This window comes from Dendrobates tinctorius, unplaced genomic scaffold (assembly GCF_039654945.1).
Source record: "Dendrobates tinctorius isolate UK_male_01 unplaced genomic scaffold, ASM3965494v1 ptg000097l, whole genome shotgun sequence".
Lineage (NCBI taxonomy): Eukaryota > Metazoa > Chordata > Amphibia > Anura > Dendrobatidae > Dendrobates > Dendrobates tinctorius.
Genome location: NW_027361765.1, coordinates 7,005,996 through 7,031,371, shown reverse-complemented (window position 1 = coordinate 7,031,371; position 25,376 = coordinate 7,005,996). Strand labels below are relative to the sequence as shown.

At 42.3% G+C, this 25,376-nt stretch overlaps 1 long non-coding RNA gene across 1 annotated transcript; it reads right to left on the bottom strand.

Annotated features, from left to right (window-relative positions):
* Nucleotides 1-1,613: 1,613 nt before the first annotated feature.
* Nucleotides 1,614-22,342, bottom strand: LOC141098992 (uncharacterized). Its single transcript, XR_012234399.1, has 4 exons — nucleotides 22,093-22,342; nucleotides 16,963-17,114; nucleotides 3,242-3,305; nucleotides 1,614-2,045 (listed from the first exon to the last, which is right to left on the bottom strand). It is a non-coding gene; the product is annotated as an uncharacterized lncRNA (long non-coding RNA).
* Nucleotides 22,343-25,376: the final 3,034 nt, after the last annotated feature.

The window sequence follows — 25,376 nt, the reverse complement described above, 5'->3', positions numbered from 1 at the left end:
GCATGAAAGCTTTGTGTCATGACTGTAGCCGCAGATGCGGCCCAGCAGGCACCTCCACGCCATGGCGAGGGGGTGTGCGTCCCCCGGAGATGCAATATGGACCCTCTATACCACAGAGGGGGACCCGGGCCTACCCAAACTAGGGAAGGGCAGCGACCGGGATACTGTGGCAGCTGAGCATGTGGACAAGGACATGTAGGACTTGATGACACCACACAACTTCAGGCATGAGTAAAGTAAAGTTTACTTACAGTAAAGTCACAGTACATAGACAAAACCCGGACACACGAGGTCATCAGGACACACGAGGTCATCAGGACATCAGGACACACAAGGTCATCAGGATACACAAGGTCATCCAGACGCAGGCAGGACATCAGGGTCACCCACAGGACATCAGAGTCACCAGCAGACATCAGACGGGAGTCGTTTGGTTCCGGACATCCAACACAACCTACAGGCACCACTGCAGTCATCCAGGCTCCAAGCAGCAGTCATCTGGTTCCAGAATGCGGTCGTCAGGCTCCGGGCATTGGACCTAGGAAGAAACTTAAGTGTGATGGTGCTAACACCGCAGGATTGCTGGGCCTGCATGGAACTAGCACCGCATGGTAGTCAGAGCACAGCATAGTAGATGCTCAGCAGGAACACCGGTTACAAGAGTCTCAGAGTCACTGGGTGCAGGGCTCCAAACACAGAGGGATTCCAGGAACACAAACATAGCAGACAGTTCAGACATAGTCAGGTACAGGATAGGTACAGGATCAAGGATTCAAGCCTGGCTACACCGCCTCCAGGCCAGGGTGAATTTAGACGGGGTCAGGTACAGGACAGGTACAGGATCAGGGATTCAGGCCCGGATATACCCCCTCCGGGGCAGGGCGAGGGAACAGGACAAAGCTGGAATCGAGGCAGGGAATTTGATATCATGACCGAGACAGACGAGGTCCACAGACACAAGACACACATAGCAAAGTCCAGGAGCATTGTGAGTAGCTCTGGCCCCGCCCATAGGGCAGAGTAAGTTTATAAAGGAGCTGCCCTTCAGCAATTGGCTGGGGAAAGCATTTCAAGTACACACACTAACCCTGATAAAAGCAGGGGAGGTGTGGCTGCGCACGCCCTAAGCACACACAGAAACCATTGCAGCACAATCAGTGCAGGAACTGCAGCTTAGAGCACCTGGCCATGGCTGCCAGCCAAGACACACGTGGAAAGTCATGCACCAGCTGCAAATGACCTGACAACCTGTGGACAGCTTCCACAGCGGTGACCAGGGACTGCACATGCGAATGGTCAAGCAGCAGAGCAAAGACCCAACACCACATGTGCAGCTACACAGCAGAGCAGGGAACCGAGCAGGCTCCATACAGGTAACAGTCAGCAGTATCCCCGCTCAATTAGGGGGAAAGGAGTAAGGGGTTAGAGCAAAAAACATGAATTGTCACGCCGACAAGCAGATACAGACAGAACGACGTGACACTTTGATTCTTGGGTCCCACATACTTGCATATATAATTTTTGATCTTTGCCTCAGATTAGAAATGGACATGTCTCCTAAATTTTTTGTTTACACATGGTCTAGAAGAAAACCAAAGTCAGCTAAAGCCCCATAAGATATATAAAGGGTCATGGGATTTATTTGTGAAAAATAACAGACAGAACACACGTGAAAAACAAATGTGCGAATGAGGGCTAACATGATTTTTTAATCAGAATTTGAGGGGTTGAAAATTTTAAGACATCATAAATATGATTATTTATTGCACACCAGGCAGTGAATTATCCATTTTTCTACTATTTGGCCTTTGTGGATATAACTAATTGTTTTTGTTTAGGATGGTTTATTTGTGCCTAAAAACAAATGTATCATAACTTTGTATCTGCAGAGCTGTGCAGTGGTTTCCATAAATTCATTGCAGCCTTTCCAAGTCCATCTCTTTCAATTATGTTGTCTTTATTTCACAGTTCATTGGTATGCAGCGTGGATCAGTAAGATGGCTAAAGTTGGGAGATTAAGAAAATCTCCAGTGACAGCAGGTGACCTGAAAAAAAGATGAACAAATGTAATGTTTTAAATGGAAGCGAAAATACATCATCTCAATCCTGGAAGTTAAATCTAGTGTGGAAACCAGATACTGTGCATGTCAAATCTTAACATTTATTGCAGTAGTAGAGTCCAGATAATTGGCTAAAAGGAGACTACTGTAGAAAGTAAATTTTAATCAATGATAGATTGGATTATAAGGAGCAGACACTACATAATTTGTAGCCTTCAATGAAGTACAAAGTACTTTTTAACATATACAACTAGTTTGATTATAAGTAAAGGGTATTTGCTCTCCCGTTGTCTCCGAATAAAGGCTGCTTAGACCTGAGTACCACTATCTCTTCTCTACATTAGATTGTTGCTTTTCAGCTGTTCTCTGGACAAGTTTATTTCCCAATCCTAGTTTTGTCTCGAAATATGCTTTACCAATAGTTACCAGTAACTGAGCTCAGCATCAAGATTACCGGACAGCACTGCTTGTGTCTTTTAACAATTCCCAAATTCCAATTGCTAAATATTACATTACATTAGTACAAATTTGTAGTATCAAATTTTTGGCACATTTTCTTTAGGGGCCAACGTTTATTTAGCAATTTGTTGCCAGGATGTTTTTGTCCTCATTTAGATATCCAGTATTCACATACATATTCTAACCATGTTTTTCACAGATATTACACATAGACATTAGTGATGAGTGAACCTGCTCGGATAATGCCTTATCAGAGCATGCTCTGGTGTTACCCAACCAATGTGTTCAGGATGACTATCAGGCCCAAATCATGCAGTCGCAGGGACTTGAACATAATAAACAACCACTCCCAGTTGCTCGGATAACACCTGAGCGTGCTCGGATAAGACGTTATCCAAGCACTTTTGCTCATTATTAGTAGACATTATAGTCTATGGGGCAATTCACATGTCGGTGAAAATCTGATCCAGTTATTTTTTTCACATATGAGAATAAATAGATTTTTGAAAGAAGTGTTAGATTGTGTAACCCCATACTGGAGTTTTCCAAAATGCATTGGTTACCCCTGCCTTTTATTTATGTCCTTTCTAGTAGAAAAGTCCATGTAAATACTTTGATATTTACAACCAACAAGAAGGCTGAGCCTATGCTGTGTGATTGCCTTTCGATCAACTAAAAATCAATGAAAGAAATAAACATGCAAATTGAACAATTTGACTCACCAAATGTCGGTTCCAAATAGATGAACTTCATTGTAGCTCTCAATAGAAGATGTTCTTTCCGCTCCTAGCATTTAGAATGTTAGAATGAGAGCAATTTCTAGGGACACTACTGGGGAGATTGAGCTTCATCATGACATTCCAATAAAGTAAAACATGTAGTCAAGTTGTCGAGATAACATTTTAAACAGAGTCCTTCTGTTTTCTTTGTAATGGAAATTGAATTGTATGTTTTTAAGCCCTGATACACAGTGCAATAGCTCACTGTCATTCATGTATAACAAAACACAGATTGTAATCCATTTGCATTCTACACTTTAATTGAACAGTTTGCAAGAAGGTTCATGAAAAAGGTTTTAAATGCTTTACTTAAATTTTATGTATTCACTCTAAATAATTGTGCATAAAAATCACCACTTATAGCACTGAAAAGCAAAAATTTAAATATGCAAAATACACAAGACACATTTTCCACAAATGTATTCTTACATTTTCTTTTATTCATAGCCTTTTCTCATTAAGGATAGTTAATGGTGTGTTAAGCAAAGCCATTGGGCCCAAAAGAATTTCTTGCATTTGCTTCTTCCTGTTGTACCTTTCAAACACATATACTTGTGTTGAGACTGTTGAGATCAAGCAACTACTAACAAGGCTTCCATGGACAGACTTTGTGCTTTGCACTTTGCTTACCAAGCCCAAAGGAACACTTCAGTTTTTACCCTTTCACACCTGTACAGGCATCTGGCCTTTGCTGAAGGCTCTTGGGTGGAGTCTACAGAGTAGCTCCTGCCTGATGGAGTGATTGTGGCAGCATAATGGTCATGAAACCAGGTAAACCAAACAAACAAAGAGAAAGACAGTTACAAAATCAGCAGACAATAGAGACGTTAAAAATATAGCTCTCTGAATCCAAAGACATGAGCGACGTTAATCAGTCTAAGGTCAAATCAATCCAAGGACTTAAGGGCCTGTCACACTAAGCGATATCATTAGCAATATCGCTATAACTTGTGACGTTATAGCGATATTGCTAGCGATATCGCTGTTTGTGATACTTACCTACAACCCACTCCCCCGCTGGTTATCGCTGATCGCGCGAGAACGTCCAGGACTGTTTCTCGTCGTCAGCTTCCTGCGGCGCTTCCTGTGGAGAGACGAGCGACGAGCGTGGAGCCGGGCGGGAGGACGTCAGGATCGCCTAGAGTGACAGGTAAGTAGCGACCCCCATCCCCAGCGATGTCGCTGGTGAGATCTGCCTGTGTGGCAGCTCACTAGCGACCACTTAGCGATGTACCAGTGATCCTGACCGCGTCATATCGCTTGTCGGGATCGCTGGTACATCGCTAAGTGTGACAGTACCTTTAGCAAAGAGTGAAATGAAATATAATACATAATCTAATCACGTATATAGTATCTGGAGCTAAATTAACTCCTATAACTGGGGCAGGGGCTGAGAATACAAATTACAAATGGGTGAAAAAGCATTAAGGGGACCGTTACACCTAGCGATGCACCAGCGATCCCGACTAGCGATATGACGCGGTCAGGATCGCTGGTGCATCGCTAGGTGGTCGCTAGTGAGCTGCCACTCAGGCAGATCTCACCAGCGACATTGCTGGGGACGGGGATCGCTACTTACCTTTCAGACGCGGCGATCCTGCGTCCTCTGCCCGCGTCCACGCGTCGCTCGTCTCCACAGCAGGAAGCGCCGCAGGAAGTGACCGACGAGGAATGGTCCAGCAGCTTCTCGCACGATCAGCGATTACCAGCGGGGGAGCCGGTCGGAGGTAAGTATCACATGCAGCGATATCGCTAGCAATATCGCTGTAACGTCACAAAATCGGTGACTTTAGAGCGATATTGCTAGCGATATCGCAGTGTGTAACGGGGGCTTTACTCTAATGCTAACAAGGACTACAGAACATGCGGTTATGTTATTCTCATTGAAATAAATGCAATTAATAGAAATGAGGCAGCACAGCATGCCAGACTATTTCTGTAACTCTGGAGATGTAAGAACAGCATAGCTCAGTGCGTTATGCTGTTTATACCATTCCCAAATATTTGCATGGGAGTTAAGGAAACAATATAGATCAGATGCACTCAGCCGTTCATGTTGTCCCACCTCTTGTGGTTTGCACTTGTACGAAGTTATTTCATTCTCAGCCATCAATAACTGTGTTGGAATTACATCTCTATGACAGTCAATTTTTTTGAGATTTTCTACAGGACTACTTGGAAGATACCCATACAGATACAGGAAAAACATTTAGAAGTTATACTTGGACCCCAGCTCTGCAAGGTAGCAATGTTAACCATCAAGACATGCTGTAATTTTCATAAAAAGACCCCAGTAATATATGTACTGTAAGTTTTACTCCACAGTATAATAATGCATAATTCAATTATCATTGACTATTTTGGACTTCTCTTTAAACTAAAAAGGTATAATCTCGGAAGACCAATGTAATAAACCGCCAACTGCTGTTCCATAAATTTAATTAATAGTGGGCCCTTTTTCAGAGAATTCATTACAAATAATTAGTAAATTGCGCTAACACCATGGACTACTGTGTACAATATGCTTCATATAAATGAAACTTGTTTGAGGAACTACACAGACTCTGGCAATGTTTAGTCCATGCTGAGATCTAGCAATATAACCCCCTGCTGCTCATATCATGTTTATATGCTCTGTATGCAGTGTTCCCTGGCTCTCATAACCTTGTGTTTTATTCTTTGTAAATTAAAAATGACATTTTTATTACCAATGCAGCAGAGCTTTCTCTCGGAAATGGATCTGTAAGAATACAGAAATCAGAGGAAAAACATTAAATGTGCTTTTTCTCTCTTCTCCACATCTCTAAAATGAAATGGATTTATTGGTTATCTAAAGGCTATGGCAGGTGCCATAAAAATTCATTGAAATGCATGATTAAATATTTCCTTAGTCTACCTTTATTTACATGGCATAAATCTCAAAGGGATATTGTCAACGTAAACAACTAAGCACAGACCCTTGTAGGAGGTATAGCCGCTATGAAAATCATATCTCTAGTTTTCTAATCGCTGCCTCCATTCAACAGAAATTGAAGTTGATTCAAATATACTAATTAGAGCGCTCCGTGAATTGGCTTGGCCAAGAGGCTCAGTGCACCATTCTGCCTATTCTGACTCCATAATCAGGTTGTGAGTTTGATGCTCTTGTGACACTTTCTATGGATGTCTCTATCAACCAGTACTCACATTAGCTTAGCTCGACTGCAGGTGGCATGAATGAAGATATCAAGAAGAAGGTTTTCAGGCTGAATTCTTGCAGTTATGCATGATCACAGGAGGTAAAAAAAGTCATTTCTAACCAGAGATGGAAAGACATGAGCCTTGTAACATGGCTGACATACACTGAATGAGGAAGAAGGGAGGGGTTACTGACATCAGAGCTACATCAGAGCCATTTCATGTATGTGTAGTATGGGAGGAAATTAGAGTACCAAGAGAAAATGCAAGCACAGGTGGGCGTCTTGTGGCACTTGAACCAAGGGCAACGGCACTGCAAAGCTACCCACTGGTTATTGTGTAGAGTTATGGTGAGTCGAGGGCATTTTACATCTCTCTGGCTTATAATTACACACAATTATATTTTCAGCAGCAAATCAAACTTAAAGAGAATCAAAGATGGCGGATCACCACAAATACAGATCATTAAAGAATTCATTGGATTCCATACAAAGTCAGGAAGCCCTCCCACAACTTACATACACTGTTGACATGAAACTGACCTATAGCAATGCACACAACAGTATAATTCCATTTAATCTATAATTTACCAGGAAGTGTCAGAGAAAGATTAGACAATGAAGACCTTATAAAGTAAACCATTACGTTTTCCTCTTGTAAGCAGGAAGCATTCCATTTGAGCAGATCTTGTATCCCTGAGCACCATTGCAATTGTTAAAGTTAAATCCATGGTCCAAGTTTGTAATTTTGCACCCAAAAATAATGGTCGTTTCACCAGGCTTTAGGTTTTACTTCTCTTAAGACTGCAGCAATCCGATGTATGGAGGCAGCAAACAAGACAGGCTTTCCACGTAACTTGTAAGTAGTAAAATAGAACATTTTCCAGCGCACAATGCATTCACAACTTTATGACTTTATTAATCCAAGTGCATGGCAAACAATACATTAAAATCCTTTCACTGACATGTTTCAATGGAAGCTCTTGTTCTTCACGTTAATGAAAATTGTCATTTGATTCATGTTGCCCAAACCACAGGCAGAGTAAATCAGATCCTGGCAGGACGATTGCAGTCAGGTATATTCTTCTCTGAAATGCACCGGCGTTTCAGAGAAAACAGATTTTAAAGATCTTTCCGGGGACTAGAGCCAGAGTCAAGCATAGACTGGCTCTGCACCGAGACAGCTCTTTCCAGCACTGCTACAGGTGATTGACAGGTCTCTCCCTTTGTATACAGTATACACAAAGGTGAGAGCTGTTAATCATCTACAGAAGCCTAGGGAACAGGTGGCTGGGGAGCAGCAGGATTAATCTTGTCTCCAGCTATGGTCCCTGGCTGGATCATTAAAGTTTATTTCATCTGAAATGCTAGAGCATTTCAGAAAGAATTAAGAGAGAAATATACCTGCCTGTAATCATGCCGCCAGGATCTGATTCATGGTGCCCTTGCTTTGGGCAGCATGAATCCAACGATAGGTTCCTTTTAAGCCTATTTGATATTTTCGTATGTAATTGTCAATATTGAGACCAGTTTCCAGCTTAGAGAATGGTCGTCCTCCTTCTTTTTATTCATTACAGATAAGAATATTAGATTTTAGATGCATTACCTCTACAGTAGTAATTATAAAACCTACCAAAAGTATCATATGCCTAATCAGAAGGACAACATCTTTACTTGGCTGCTGTGGAAAAAGTCAGTTACTTATATTTAAGGACAAGCACATAAAATTATATGTTTTCTTATATTTTTTTTTTTTAGTTTAGGATGTGTCATATGGCACCAATATTGTACTACTTGGCCAATTACCAAGCAGCAATACCAGCACCTTTTTACTTTGGCTTTGTGATGGAATTTGTGGCATCATGGCTTGTACACCTTATGCATTTAAACGATTTGTTTTACCCATACAAGACACTTGTTCAAAAAGTTAATCTCAAAACCGTGGAAATTCTTAGAAAAAAGTTGAAATTTTGACTCTAAGTAAGTTACTGTTATACTTGCTACCAGTGCTGTTTGGCATGTGATAATGGAATATGGATATAGAAATCATGTATCGTAAATAGTGATGAGCAAGTATGCTGGGTGCTGGCCAATAAGTTAAAGCATTATGATTAGTGATAAGCGAGTATGCTCGTTACTCGAGATTTCCGAGCATGCTCGGGTGTTCTCTGAATATTTTGGGCGTGCTTGGAGATTTAGTTTGTGTCGCTGCAGCTGCATGATTTGCGGCTGTTAGCCAGCCTGAATACATGTGGGGAATGCCTGTTTGTTAGGAAATCCTCACATGTATTCAGGGTGTCTAGCAGCCGCAAATCATGCAGCTGCGGCGACACAAAAAAAATCTCCGAGCAAGCCCAAAATACTCAGAGAACACTCGGGCATGCTCGGAAATATCCAGTAACGAGCATACTCGCTCATCACTATTCGTAATGCTTTAACTCATTGGCCAGTACCCAGCTATGCCCATGTTTTACACAAGTGTTGCAGTAAGAAGAACAAATTTACACATTACTTTCTTTAAAACAAAAATCATACAAAATAATGATCTTTTATCAGTTTAGAACCACCTATGTTTAACCTACAAGTTTCTACAATTATACTTTTCAAAGTAGACAACCTGTCTAATTCAATCATCTGAAGTTCCCTAAGATAACATCTCTAACATAATTTTTCTATCTACATTTAGAAGCATTCCGCAGCTAGAGCAGGATGGCTGATTGCAAGATAAATGAATTCTTTACTGCATCTGTCAATAGGTTACAGACTGTTTTGTAATGTTAGCGTGTAGTCTATAAACAAACTAAAGACCTCCATAAAGAACATCAGCTAAACTATCTTCTCTCCATCCAGAGGCAAAATCACAACTGTTTGTAGTGGAGCCAATTCCGCTAATACGAGTACTGTATATTACTTACAGTAATTATAATTACACAGTATGGTATTTATTGTCAGAAAGGCTTACACTTTTAATAAATTTTAAAGGGGTTATTCATTCAACCTATATTGATAACCTATGCAGCGGTCACATGACTTTGTTTAAGGACACAGGGCCTGGAGAGGAGAAGCAGTGTTGGTTGGGTAGGTAAGTACATATTGCTTCATTTGTACATCGGTCATGGTCACTGCAGAAAAGCTCCTACTCCATACATACACGAAGCAGTGAGCACTACACTTTGAACAGAGCTGCGCTTTGCAGCTCCATTCAAAGGCGCCGATTTAACAAAGCTTTTACACCAAAAACTGTCATATAAGCTTTGAAAATCCACAATTTTTTGCTTAACAAGGAGTTGTGCAATTTTTTTCTACTTTTGGCAGTTTTTGGCAGTTTTTGCCAGTTTGATTGAACTCCACCAGAACGGAAAGAGATTTGGAGGAGCAGGGAAGGAAGGGATGTGACAGCATCAGTCCATCAGTTTCATTAAAAATGCAGGCGTTCTCTATGCCAGAAATGATACTCCAATCTGTGACTCAAGTAACATTTCTGGCACAGCAAATGGAGGCTCACACCACTGAAAAGGGACACCAAACTTGAGCCTCTTAATGAATTTGGCACCTTCTATTTCAGCAAGATAAGCGTAGCATGATTGTGCGCTGTACCGGTCTTGAGGGATTAGTCTCATAATGATTACATCTGGGAGCTGCCAGAGCAAACAGCAGCTGATCTGTGGTGGTGCCGGTTGTCAGACCTCCAATAATCTCATAAAGATGGATAGGTCATCCATATCATGAGATCATACAACTCCTTTTAAGGGTGTAAGCATATAATCATCATTAATATTTAGTGTTGTCCTTCTAGTGTATTAAGTTATGTTAATTATTTCAGAAAGTGGGATCTATTAAACTGATATTTGCTACCTTGTGTACCATTACAAACAAAAAAGTTGGGATTTTTGCTCTAAGAAGCTAGATATGAGAAAATCTTTTGAAGGTCGAATTTGCTGACTTTGCTGAATTTTCCCTTAAAATTTGATTTGTGGCAAATAAATGTGTGCAAATCTTAATACTGCAAAGCTTGTGGTTGCTTGAAAAATACATGTTGGGAAGAGTAGAGAGAGAGCGTGAACCCTGCTGACCATAACAGATTACACTCTTTAGAACAGAGACTCACCCAGTGACTTTGGAGATGGATAACAACTCTATTGTATAAACTTTTCTCATCTGGGAACCAGTGATCTGTGATGGCCCATGTACGGAGCACCCCTGTACTGTACAAGGTGTGATAAAACACTCCGGGATCGCCTTTGCTGGGGTCAAAGGTCACGTGCATTCAGCATGAAACTCAGGCGCAGAGCGGGGATTCGTGTATAACTGACCCTGGGTCAGGTTTATTAACGGTGAAAGCAATGCAAAAGGAAATAAAGCATAAAACAAATCCTTGCCTGTCCGGCACTAACTAAACAATGGACAACCTAACTACCAACTGGCGGGCTTCTCCCGTCCAGCCAAACCACAGTTGCAGTGGGCACTGCTTCCACTCACGTGTGAGTCTCTCACACAGACAGGCTCTCTGTGTTCCCAGACTGAGACACTCACACAACCACCTGGCATCCTTATATATCCACCTCCCATTATCCATTAGTAAGCAGGTGCGATACTGACCAGACTAGGCCACATAGGAGAGGAATCTGGGCGAGATATACCTGCCCTCATCCACTATTCCCACATGATTCTCACATATCCCCCCCTTCTGCTCAGACCACTCTGGTCGAGCAATGACACCCGCCAAACAGTGCACTCGGGACAGGGCATCTGCATTCCCCATCTGTACCCCTGGGCGGTGCTCCACCGTAAAAGTGTAGGCCTGCAGGGCAAGGAACCACCGGGTCACCCGGCTATTCCGTTCCTTGTTCAAGTGCATCCACTTGAGAGGGGCATGGTCAGTGATCAGCCTGAACTTTCGGCCCACCAGGTAATATTTGAGGGCCTCTAGAGCCCACTTAATGGCTAGGCACTCTTTTTCCACGACTGCATACCTTTGCTCGTGTTTATTCAGCTTCCTGCTGAGATAGAGGACTGGGTGTTCCACTCCGTCCCTCACTTGTGAGAGTACGGCCCCGATACCGGTATCAGAGGCATCCGTTTGTACCACAAACTCGCTGCGGAAGTCTGGAGTCACCAGTACAGGCTGAGAGCAAAGTGCCCGTTTTAGGCTATGGAAGGCTTCTTCAGCCACTAAACTCCATTTAATCATGACGGAGTCTTTCCCTTTTGTAAGATCCGTCAGGGGGGTAGCGATGGCTGCAAAATTGGGTATGAACCGGCGATAATAACCGGTGATCCCCAGGAAGGCTTGCACCTGCTTCTTGTTGACAGGTTGTGGCCAGTCCTGAACCGCCTGAATCTTATCAACCTGGGGTTTAACAACACCCCTCCCAATTACATACCCCAAATACCGGGCTTCTTCTAGCCCGATGTGACATTTCTTGGGGTTCGCAGTTAGACCTGCCTCCCACAGGTCGTCAATCACAGCTTGTACTTTCTGAAGATGAGTCTCCCAGTCCAAGCTGTAAATGACAATGTCGTCCAAATAGGCCGAAGCGTACCGCCTATGTGGCCTCAGGACTCGATCCATCAGTCTCTGGAAGGTCGCTGGTGCTCCGTGCAGTCCAAACGGCATATACACATACTGAAATAGACCTTCTGGGGTAGCAAATGCCGTCTTTTCTCTGGCAGCCTCCGCCAGAGGGATCTGCCAATACCCCTTTGTTATGTCTAGGGTCGTAATATACCGGGCTTTTCCTAACCGATCTATTAACTCGTCGACCCGGGGCATAGGGTAGGCATCAAATTTTGAGACCGCATTCAGTTTCCTGAAGTCATTGCAGAACCGGATGGTGCCGTCCGGTTTAGGAATTAGCACAATCGGGCTGGACCACGCACTGTGCGATTCCTCAATGACTCCTAACTCTAACATTGCCTTCACTTCTCGGGAAACGGCTTCACGGCGCGCTTCCGGGATTCGGTAGGGCTTTACGTGAACTGTGACACCAGGTTCCGTTATGATGTCATGTTTCTATGCATAGTCTGCCCGGGTTTTTCTGAGAAAAACTTTTGGTTGTGAAGTAGAAACTGCCTGACTTCCGTCTTTTGCCGCTCCGAGAGAGTCTCTGCAACCCGTACCTCCGGTACGGTATGCGAGCAGACAGGACGGGCCAGCTCCGCTGACAAGGCAGACCGATCCTTCCAGGGCTTTATCAGATTTACATGATAAATCTGCTCAGGTTTCCGTTTACCTGCCTGGTATACTTTGTAGTTTACTTCACCAACTCTTTCCTTGATCTCAAAGGGGCCCTGCCACTTTGCCAGGAGCTTACTGTCCACCGTGGGGACCAGGATCAACACCCTATCTCCGGGTGCAAACGTACGGATCTTGTCGCCCCTATCATAGATTCTTTTTTGGGCTCCTTGAGCCTGTGTCATGTGTTCTTTGACGATAGGCATAACAGCCGCAATACGGTCCTGCATTTGTGTGACGTGATCTATCACCGTTTTAAACGGAGTGACCTGACCCTCCCAGGTTTCTTTTGCAACGTCTAACAGTCCGCGAGGACGTCGGGCGTACAATAACTCGAAAGGCGAGAATCCCGTGGAAGACTGGGGTACTTCCCTGATGGCAAAAAGCAAATACGGAAGTAAATAGTCCCAGTTCTTCCCATCCTTGTCTATTACCTTTCTCAGCATCTGCTTCAGAGTTTTATTGAACCGTTCGACCAACCCGTCTGTTTGAGGGTGATACACAGATGTGCGTAACGGTTCGATTTGTAACAATCGGCAGAGCTCCTTCATTATCCTGGACATAAAGGGGGTCCCCTGGTCGGTGAGTATCTGTTTTGGTATACCGACCCGACTAAACAAATGCACCAGCTCCTTGGCAATCGTCTTGGTGGCCGTGTTACGCAAAGGGATGGCCTCCGGGTAACGAGTGGCATAATCCAAGATGACCAGGATATGTTGGTGTCCACGTGCAGACCGTGGAAGGGGCCCAACTAAATCCATCCCAATCCTCTCAAACGGGACTTCAATAATAGGTAGGGGTACCAAAGGGCTACAGAACCGGGGCTTAGGTGCAGAGGCTTGGCAGTCAGGACAAGACTCACAATATACATGAATATCGTGATGCATGCCTGGCCAAACAAAACAGTGTAATATCCTTTCGGTGGTTTTCTGGACTCCCAGGTGACCTCCCATCACATGTCCGTGGGCCAGGTCCAGGACCTGCCGCCAGTAGGGTTTTGGCACGACTAATAGTTGCACCGTATCTTCCCCCTTTTTCTCTATCTGATAGAGTAATTCATTCTCCAGAACCATCTAAGGATATGCCAGCCTAGAGCCAGGTTCTACGGGCACCCCATTTATCACTTTCACATTTGTCCTAGCCTGAGAAAGGGTAGGATCCTTTATTTGCTCACTTTGGAAGTCATCTTTCTGAACTTCTAAATCCGGCAAACGGGGAGGTGGACGGCTGTCAGCCTCCTCCTCTTCCCCGGTCTCCTCATTATCACCCGCCATGACTGAAAACGGGAACTGCAGGTCATTTCCCGCAGACTCTTCCCCCGAGTCTTCCAGGGAGACCTCTTCCAGGGGTTCGGGACCCACACGCTCCCTGGGAGAAGAATCATGTACACTATTACCCGAGGGCATCAACTGATTCTCCCACAATTGCCAGAAGTGGGGAAAATCCTGGCCCAGGATAACATCATGCAATAACGCCGGGACGAGTCCCACTTTATGTTGCCCCGACCCATAGGAAGTTGTAATGCATATGACTGTGGTGAGGTACGAACAGGTGTCTCCATGCACACACGTTACAGAGAATTTGTCTGATGGCCCAGTCGGGGCTGGCACCAGACTGGCCTTCACCAGAGTCACCACACTTCCCTAGTCTAACAATGCCACCACATTTTTGCCATCAACAGTTAAATCACACAAGTGTTTTTCCACATCCTTTTGACCGGCATTCACACTCACTACCCGTGCAACCATAGACATGCGGTTTTTAGAGTCTGTGATGTCGCACTGCATGGGTTCAGTAGTGACCGGACAGTTCGCAGCAATATGTCCCATATCTTGGCAGCGGAAACACCTAACGGGCCCCTTGCTTAGACCATAGTTCGTAACTCTCGGCCTCGCAGTGCGGGCAGTCCCGTTTTCCTCCCCCACTGTCTTAGGGATTTTTCCATCTCCCCTACTCCCTGGAACAGTCTTACCGGTTCCACGTGGAGACGATGAAGAACGAGGTGGGGTAGCGTCGTCTCGGAGTCCTTCCGCCACGGAGTAACGTTCAACCAGATCCACCAGTTGATCTGCCGTCGTAGGATTTCCATGGCTTACCCACTTCCTCAGGGCTGGCGTTAGAGCTCTCAGGTACTTGTCCAGGACGACTCTCTGGATTATCTCTGGCGCTGTCAACACCTCGGGTTGTAGCCACTTCTTCGTCACGTGGATCAGGTCGAACATCTGGGACCGCGGTGGTTTATCCGGCTGATAAGTCCATTGATGCACTCTCTGTGCCCGGACAGCGGTCGTCACTCCCAGCCGGGCCAAGATCTCGGCTTTCAATTTGTCAAAGTCCCGCGCAGCTTCAGGTTCCAGGTCATAATACGCCTTTTGGGCCTCACCGGAAAGAAACGGGGCAATCAGGCCGGCCCACCGTGCCTTCGGCAATTTTTCTCGCACCGCCGTCCGTTCAAACGTGGTCAGGTATGCCTCGACGTCATCATCAGGCGTCATTTTCTGCCAGTACCGACTCACGTGAATCACTCTCGACTCGGCTTCCAGGTTAAACTCAGGTAAGCTTGCCAAGCGCTGCGCCACCTGCTGGAGAAGCGAACGATCGGTAGCTGTCATGTCCACCAACTCCTTCAGCTGGGCCATCATCACCCGATTTGCTTCTTGCTGGACGGCGGTGGACTGTACCAGCGCTTTCACCACGTCCTCCATGCTCATGCTTGCAACGTGATGCCCGCGTTCTCCACCACAATGTGATAAAACACTCCGGGATCGCCTTTGCTGGGGTCAAAGGTCACGTGCATTCAGCATGAAACTCAGGCGCAGAGCGGGGATTCGTGTATAACTGACCCTGGGTCAGGTTTATTAACGGTGAAAGCAATGCAAAAGGAAATAAAACATAAAACAAATCCTTGCCTGTCCGGCACTAACTAAACAATGGACAACCTAACTACCAACTGGCGGGCTTCTCCCGTCCAGCCAAACCACAGTTGCAGTGGGCACTGCTTCCACTCACGTGTGAGTCTCTCACACAGACAGGCTCTCTGTGTTCCCAGACTGAGACACTCACACAACCACCTGGCATCCTTATACTGTATATCCACCTCCCATTATCCATTAGTAAGCAGGTGCGATACTGACCAGACTAGGCCACATAGGAGAGGAATCTGGGCGAGATATACCTGCCCTCATCCACTATTCCCACATGATTCTCACAAAGGTATAATAACCTCACACAGCAACCTAAAATGACATTAACCCAATCTGCGAATTGAATATCAAAGTGTTCGGAATTTGGTTTTAACCACGAGTTTTAGGAAATTTGAACTTGATTCTTCAAGGATCGATCCTCTCATCTCTAATGGCATCCAACAGTGTTACCCATAGCCTATTTGCCATTACATTTTATGAGCAACAATCCAGGTCAAATGAACTGATACATTACAGTTTCCTGGAGCCAGACTGCGAATACATACTAAATTCAGTTACTATTTATCATTTGTGAACAGTGCTGGTCTTGTTAATTTTTCTGTTCTATCTATTTAGGAAAATTGCTGAGCACTTACTAATAAAGCTGTATAAGTCTACGAATTTATAAATATCAGTGTTATATTGTATTACCGAATTCCGGATAGACACATATGCACAATGACAGTCAGTCAGAAAGATTTATTTTAACTTGATGAAGAAGGACAAAGTGAGGAAATGTCATCTAATGAGAAAAATATGCATAGAAGACAAGGCGGCTGGAAAAGGAAGCTCCCAGCACAGAGCAGAGAAGTAATTGTCAAGTTCCCTTTCAGCTTAGATGTTACCAAGGAAACAAAAAGGTAGAGATGGAGGGAAAGATGCCAAAGACCTGCTACCAGCAAACACCGAGTCATGTCTAAAATTACTGTCATGTTTGCTTAAAACAATAATATGTGCTCCTTGTTTTATCTGACACCACTCCATGCATTATGCACTGACAAGGACTCCATTATTATAGACACCATCCACAATATCATAGCTGAAGCTCGATATCGGTTCTCCAAGGCTATGACAGTCTGTCTTATTATTACCAGATTAATTAAAGTATGGACAGCAAAGTGATCCATAATTCGGGTATAAACATAGAAAGGAAAGGGTATGTAGGTAGGGGTGGGCATTCTGTAATTTATCTAGCAGGCTTATACCTTTGTTATTTCAGGTCAAAAAATGTCAACTCTTCCTATAAAAAGGAGAGACAACCTACAAGACCTCAGCATGGGGCAGGCATACCTTTTTGAAAGAAGTAGAGATTGTATAATGGTGTCTTCTTATGCATATCACACATCTCAGGCTCTTCTTGGATCAGACTTTAACCACAAGTATGCATATTGTGCATTTTTCACAAAATATCATGTTTTTCTAGAGTATGGCTTGGCTCCATCCTAATAGAAAATGTTTGGTTTACTTGCAGCAAAAAAATTAAAATAAACAAAATCTACACTTGCCACCACTCCTTTACTGAAAGCCCCGTGTCCCTTGCTGGTCTCATGACAAAGACAATGTCAAGCAACCACTGCAGCCAATCAGTAAATTAAAGAAGAAAATAAGCTGTGGATGTTCTGTCATATATAAACTAGTAAGTATGGTTTCCCATCAGCACATGAAGCAACATCACTTGCTCATTTGGCCAAGGACAGACAGCAATAAAAAAAAATCTCAATTTGTCCTCCTCCCCCTCCCACCATGTTTTTATTTCTGTAGGCGTAACTCTAAAGTATTGAAAAAGAGAAAATTCAGCAACTCCAAAACTAAATAAAAAATATCACTTTTTTTAAACTATTTAAAAAACAGGAAGAATGGGGAAAGTATTAAAATCACATAGTTACGCTAAGTCTACTCATTTTGAGCTTTCACAGGTCTTAGTCTTGAGAAAAGTCTTAATCAAGTCTGTGAAAGCTTGAAACGCGTAGACTCAGCGTTACTATACTATTTTAATATTTTCTCCATTCTTCCTGTTTTTTAAATAGTTCTAATAAATGTAACATTTCAGATATATTTTTAGCAGTTGCTAGATTTTCTCTTTTTCACAGTTTCCTAGCTCAGGAGCAAGCCTGACACCTCTGTGCACAGCACTTTCAACAAGGGTGCTCCTCATACCAGTGAGCTGATGTTTGTTCTTTTTTTTATTCTAAAGTAGTACCTGGTTGATTTCATGATCACTACCATCATCATTATCATTTACTACTTCAGCATTTAGTACTCAGAGGACTCCTTCTAAGGCTGGTTTCACACTTGCGTTTTTTTGCACTGCGTTTTTGCGCATACGTTTTTTCTTAAACAATATTTTTATTGAGGGTTTCAGAGTAATAAGCAAAAATGTAAGGCATACATTTATACAATCACATCCAAATGAATTTTGAGTGATGTAATGCAAGACATCACAGTGTAATGACATTACAATCTTATCAACACTTGAAATAAGTGCGGTAAACAATAAACATAATAATACAAAAAAAAAAAAAAAAAAGGAAGAAAAATAAAGAACCTTTACAAAAGTACACTAGGCACCTAGATATATGAAATTTTGGCACATCATGAATCAAAAAAAAAAAGAAAATAAAAGTTCAGGATATGAAATCTTCTTCTATTTTGGGCTTGAGTTCCACCCATCTATACCACCTTTCATCAAATAACTTTATTGATATATTGTTAATGTAGTGAATCCTCTCATAAACACAGTGTTTATCTACCAGCATAATAAGCGTGACAATATCTGGAGGTTGCTTACTGTTCCAACCTTTCGCTATGAGGAAAGCTGCGGACATAAGAATGTAAGCGGCCAGGAACTTTTCCTTTTTAAGTCTTTGTATGTCTATGAGTAGCAAAGCTAAAGCAGGCTGTGGCTGAATACGCCAATTACATATGAGTGAAAGTAAGTCAAAAACTTTAAGCCAATATAGCTTCAATATAGGACATCCCCAAAAGACATGAAGTAAATCTGCTTGAGATCCACAACCACGCCAACACGTTCCAGAACCCCCCCCTCCAAAGTGCCTGAGTCTATTTGTGGTGAGGTAATATCTGTGAACTAACTTGTAGTGTGTTTCAAGTATGTTCATGCACCTCGTAGATTTAACCGCAATTTTAAGAGATGAAGTCCATTGAGGGATATATATCTGTCTCTGCAGAGTGGTTTCCCATTTCTCAAAGCATCCCTCATTAGTGAAGGTGTCCTTGCCAGTCAAGCTGTTATACAGAGGTCTGAGATAGCTCCCATGTCTGGGGGACATGCTAAATAAAAAATTATAAATAGTGTGGTTAATCAAAACCACTCTGCAGAAGTATTTCTTATATTTATTGTATTCCTCCTTGAGCAAAAGATATTTCATGTATTCCGTATTAGGAATTCCAAATCTGGTCTTAACCAGCTCAAAGGGCATGACTCTGTTGTTATCCAACAAGTCTTCCACAAAAGTGATTGGAAACTTTGCCCAACTGTCGAACATAGGTCTTAAGGAAGTCCTGACAGGAGACAAAAAGGGGAGTCTCAATTTTTCAGTTGAAAAAGGGGAAACATTAGATTTTCCTTTACACAAGTGTGACCAACACAACATAGAGGCTCTGAGTATTGGATTATCTATATTCACAATCTCTTTTCTGTGCAAAAGAAAGTATGATATAAACAAAATTGGTTCCCTGTTGGGCATCATATCCCTTTCAATTTTTGGCCATTCCAGTTCAGTCTGTTCCGTGAACCAACTTTTTGTTAATTCAGTCACAGTGGCAAAATAGTATGCCTCCAGATCTGGAAGAGCTATTCCCCCATTTTCTTTAGATTTGAGTAATGTACGTTTCTTCACTCTAGGTTTCCGGTTATTCCAAATAAACTTATTCATCTGGTGGGTTAATTTTTGTATGGATTGTATGGATATGGGCAGAGGGACATTCCTATATAGGAACAGGACTTTAGGAAGGCAGAACATTTTGTATAACATTATTTTACACATCCATGTGACCGGGGTTTTTGACAGTTCCCTCAACTTAAGGTCGAGAGACTGCAAAAGATGATCTATATTTGTCTCACTAATATGTGTGGGGTTACCTGTAAGCCAAATTCCTAAATATGGGATCTTAGCACTGTCCCAGTTAAAGGGATACTTGTCTCTTAATTGCTGTTTAATGGAAGCTGAAATAAAAAGTGATAAGACGTTAGTTTTCTTTGCATTAAGTTTGTAGTATGAGACAGAGCCAAACAAATCTATAATGTCCCAGATCTTTTTCAGTGAGTCAACTGGATTTGTTAGTGTAAGTATGATGTCATCTGCATAAAGATTTATCTTATGCTCTGAGCCTCTCAGCTGTACACCGTGTACCTCATCAGAGTCCCTTATCAATTGAGCCAAAGGCTCCAGACTCAGGATAAAAATAATTGGGGACAGAGGACATCCCTGTCTTGTCCCATTTGTTATGGAGAATTTGTCTGACATCGTGCTGTTGACCAGTACAGAGGCAGACGGCCGAGAGTACAAAGCTCGAATACTCCTCAACATCTCCTCACCAAAGCCCATCCTCTCTAATACTGTGAATGCATAGGCCCAATTAATACGGTCAAAGGCCTTCTCAGCATCAAGAGCCACAAACAAGCTGGGAATTTTATTTTTGTTACATGAATGTATATGGTGCAGAACACTTCTAGAACTATCTGAAGTTTGTCTAGATTTTACAAAACCGACTTGATCGGGATGTATGAGGTATGGAATAACATCCTGCACTCTTTCTGCCAGTATTTTTGCATAAACCTTGATGTCTGCATTTAGGAGGGAAATGGGCCTATAATTTTCAATTTTGGTCGGGTCCTTGTCTGGCTTGGGAATCACCACTATTGTGGCTCTCAGCATGTCTGCATTGCACGTTCCTTTTGATTTTATAAAATTCAGGGCATTTGTTAAGTGTGGGATAAGATCCTTTTGAAATTCTTTATAGTACTCTATGGGAAAGCCGTCCGGGCCTGGAGCTTTATCACTTTTAAGGTTGCTTACTGCAAAAGAGACCTCACCTTCAGAAAAGGGTGCATCACTTGATTCCCTCTGCTCTAGAGACAAAGATCCCAATTTTACCTTTCCCAGGAAATTATTTATCATCTCTGCTGTAGGAGAGGAATTAGCTCCATTTTCTCCTATGTTGTATAACTTTGAATAATAATTCTCAAAGGCCAGGGCTATATCTTTTGGCTTTTCTATATTCCTTGAGTTTTGGATTATTTTTTTGATTAAATGTTTTTTGTTTATAGGTTTGAACCTATTTGCCATATTTTTTGAGGGTTTATTATTATTTACATAAAACCCTGCTCTATTAAACAGAGTCTTTTTCTCATATAAGTTTATGAGGAGATTTCTGAGTTCTAGTCTAAGGGAGTATAGTTCGTTATATTTAGCAAAATTTTTATCTGCCTTGGCTTGGTGTTCTAATTTTTGGATTTGCTCTAGCAATGTTTTCTGTTGGCTCTCTCTTGCCCTCTTCTGTCTCGAGGCCATCTGAATTAAGTGGCCTCTGATGACACATTTGTGTGCCAGCCATAATGTTTCAGGTGTGATCTCCTGGGAGTTATTCTCTTTAAAATAGTTTGTTAGGACATTCCTTGTTAATGATATATTCTCTGGGGAGTCTACAACAAATTTGCGCATACGTTTTTTCCCCATATTTAACATGGGTGCACATTGACATGCGTTTGTACGCACATGCTTTCTTTGTAGTGTGCGCCCAGGCGCACAAAATGCAACCTGTTGCATTTTTGGTGCGTCCGACCTGTCTCAAAAAAATGCATGCGCACGCAATGCGCACGGAATTCACCCAAACACACATTGAAGTCTATGGGAACGCTGACATGCGCATGGTCATGCGCACATCAGCGTTTAAAAACGCATGCTTTTTTTGTAAATACCATGCGTAAAAAACAAGGAAACTCATTAAAAAACGCATGATGCGCAGCGCAGTGCAAAAAAACGCAAGTATGAAAGCAGCCTAATCCTTTTCTACCGCAAAGGTAAATACAAATCCCTGATTCTGCATTGAGGTAATAATCACACGCTTCCTATCATTCGCTGGTTTGCCAACTAAATTCCCCCCTTGTCAAGTTGGTGGTGGTGCAGTCATTGCTTTATTATCTTGTGATTTTACTGGCTTTTGAAAAAAATGGACTGCACTGAGCCTTGCTGGAAGATGCCCAGCCACCATTATAACCCAATCTTTGTTTTCTCATGCAGAAGAGCGTAATTCACTCTCTGTACTTGTCTTTGAGCTCCAAAGTGAACTGCACTCTAGACATCTGGAGCAGCAATTAAAGCCAAGGACAATGTAAGTATATATATATATATATATATATATATACATATATAAAAAATTTTGGCACAGCCAGCTCACCGCTTTGAAGAAAACCAGGAATAAGGCCAGCCTGTGGTAGCAGTTCACATGGAAAACGGATTGGGATAAATCCTTGCATGTAAAAGAAATGGTTTCTCCAGCATTCAGTCCAATGGTGGGGTAAAATACAGCTTTTATTTTTCCATTTAAAAGGTTCCATGTTTCTTCAGTAACAATTTTGCATATAGTCAATCCCTTTTGCACGACATGATTCAACACTAAATGTGTCTTCCTCCAGGTCCAAGTGAGGAATGAATCAAAACCGCATATATAGTATGAAGCCAGGGAAAAATACCACTGAATTTCTGGGTGTTACCCTTTCTAGAAACTAGCTGGTGTGTATAGGAGATTCCAAGTGGATTTAGTTCAGCCAAATTAACCCTATAACCAGCAGAAACCCTTTGCGGTGTTGTTCCATCCCCAAGGACTTCACTAACATGAAAAGAACAAATAATTAAAATCAATATTAAAAACAAATAAAATCAATCGATACCTATAAGATACAGAAATTTATATGAAACATTCAGATATTCCACAGCACAAGAATAGTTAATATTGGAATTATTTGATACTGGATCAATTACTGTTACTGTGAAACCATTATTGTAGTATCACCATTTATGTTTAATATTGCGTTATCAAGTCCATGCAGCTATTCAAACCGCACTGCACTCGAGTTTCCAGTAAAAAAATCCACTTACTTTCCCTTGCCAGGATTTTTTCATGTAAACTGCACCCCCCCCAGTGGGTTTGTGGGTTTGGACACTTTCTCTATTCCTTTAAAGGAGAAAGATTTTAGATCTCCTTTATGTTTGTTAGCAAAATGACAAGAAACTGCAGAGTAACCTGCCAGCGGTAAGTTAACCGCATCGGACAAGTGTTTACCGATACATTTTTTCAGAGGGTTCATAGTACAACCTACATATTGAAGTTGACAAATATTACATTGAATTAGATAAATGACATTATCAGTATTACAATTTATAAAACTGCGTATTGGAAACTCTTTTCTATTTTTAAAGGAGACAAATTTTTTATCTTTTGTGGCATATTGGCAACATTTGCACACATTAGCTCCACATTTGTGGAAACCGACGGTACTGAGCCAGTTTTTCTTTTGATCTCGTTCTAAGTCCACAAATAAGCTAGGAGACAAAAGGTTTTTTAATGTAGTCGCTCTTTTTGGCACAAATCGGACTATGTAATTGTCCAAGATCTTTCTGAGAATTATATCTTGTTGTAAAATAGGTAAATATTTCCGTATGATATTAGTGATCTGATTGAATTGTGGGCTGTACCCCGTGGTGAATGTAATGATATTATTTTTGGTTTAATTTTCCTTACATTTATGTTGAAGTAAAGAATCTCTGCTGATGTTACCAACAATAGATTGGGCTCTTTCGAAACACCACTTGGGGTAACCATGATTTTGTAATCTGCTACAAACTTTTTTACTCTCACTTATATATGTAGCGTCATCAGAACTATTGCGTTTAATCCTGATGAGCTCACCAACAGGTAAGTTTATGATGACATTTTGGGGATGGCAAGATGTAGCTGCCAGTATACTGTTTGAAGCAGTTGGTTTTCAGTAAGGAAGTACCAATACCCTATTTTCATCAATATTAGCAACAAATGTTACATCTAAAATATATATATATACTGTATACAGCTCTGGCAAAAATTGAGAGACCACTTCCAAATGTTCAGTTTGTCTGATTTTTCTCTTTATAGGTATATTTTTGAGTAAAATGTAAATTGTTCTTTTAGTCTATAAACTTCTGACAACAAATCTCCGAATTTCCAAGCAATAAATTTAGCTTTTTTTTCTGAAAAGGAGAATTGGTCATAAATAAAAAAAAACAAACAGTGCTTTCAGACCTCAAATAATGCAAATAAAACAAGTTCATAATCATTTAGAAACAACAATACTAATTTTTAAACTCAGGAAGAGTTCAGAAATCAATATTTTGTGGAATAACCATGATTTTTAAAAACAACTTTCATGCATCTTGGCATGCTTGCCACCAATCTTTCACACTGCTCCTGGTGCAAAAATGTAAGCAGTTCCTCTTTGTGTGATGATTTGAGACTATCCATCATCCTCTTGAGATTCCAGAAGTTTTCAATGGGGTTCAGGTCTGGAGAATGGGCTGCCCATGACAGGGTTTTGAAGTGGTGGTCTCTTAATTTTTGCCAGAGCTGTATATATACCATATATACTCGAGTATAAGCTGAGAATTTCAGCCCAATATTTTAGGCTGAAAGTGCCCCTCTCGGCTTATACTCAAGTCATTGTCCCAGGCAGTCAGCAGGGGAGGGGGAGCGGCAGGAGCCGGCGGCTGTCAAATCATACCCCCTCCTGGCGCAGTCTCTGCACTTCCCTGCTTCTCCAATGGTCTCTGGCACCGGCAGCTCTTCCAGTCACGTGGTACTGCTCATTAAAGTAATGAATATGCACGTGATTCCACTCCCATAGGTGTGGAGCGCATACTCATTACTTTAATGAGCGGTTCCATGTAACCACTCAGCACTGGAAGGAGCTGCCGGCCCCGAGATGACGGAGATGCAGGGAAGTGCAGAGATTGTGCCAGGATGGTGAGTATGATGGGGGAGGGTAAGCCATGCGATATTCACCTGTCCCCATTCCACTGCCGGGCTGTGTCTTCCACGTCCTCTGGCTATGACATTCAGGCCAGAGGGCATGATGACGTGTTTAGTGTGTGCCCTCTGCCTGAACAGTCACTGCAGAGACCTGGAAGACACAGCGGCATGCGGCGGGAATGGGGACAGGTGAATATCGCAATTACCTGGGGTCTGAGCGAGCGGTGACACCGGCACCTGGCCCCCATAGAGCGCCAGTGTCCCCACCTGCTCAGGACACCGGCACCTGGCCCCCAACGACGAGAGGTGAATATGTAATTTTTTTAATCGCAGCAGCATATGGGGCATATTATTATATGGAACATCTTGTGGGGCCATCAACTTTTGAGGCACATTATATGGGGCATATTATTCTATGGAGCATCTTATGGGGCCACCAACCTTTATGGAGCATTATATGGGGCATATTATTCTATGGATCATCTTATGGGGCCATCATTAACCTTTTATGCAGCATTATATGGGGCATATATTAATATAGAGCATCTTATGGGGCCATCATTAACCTTTGTGCACCATTATATGGGGCATATTTTAATATGGAGCATCTTATGGGGCCATTATTAACCTTTGTGCAGCATTATATAGGGCATATTTTGTATGGAGCATCTTATGGGACC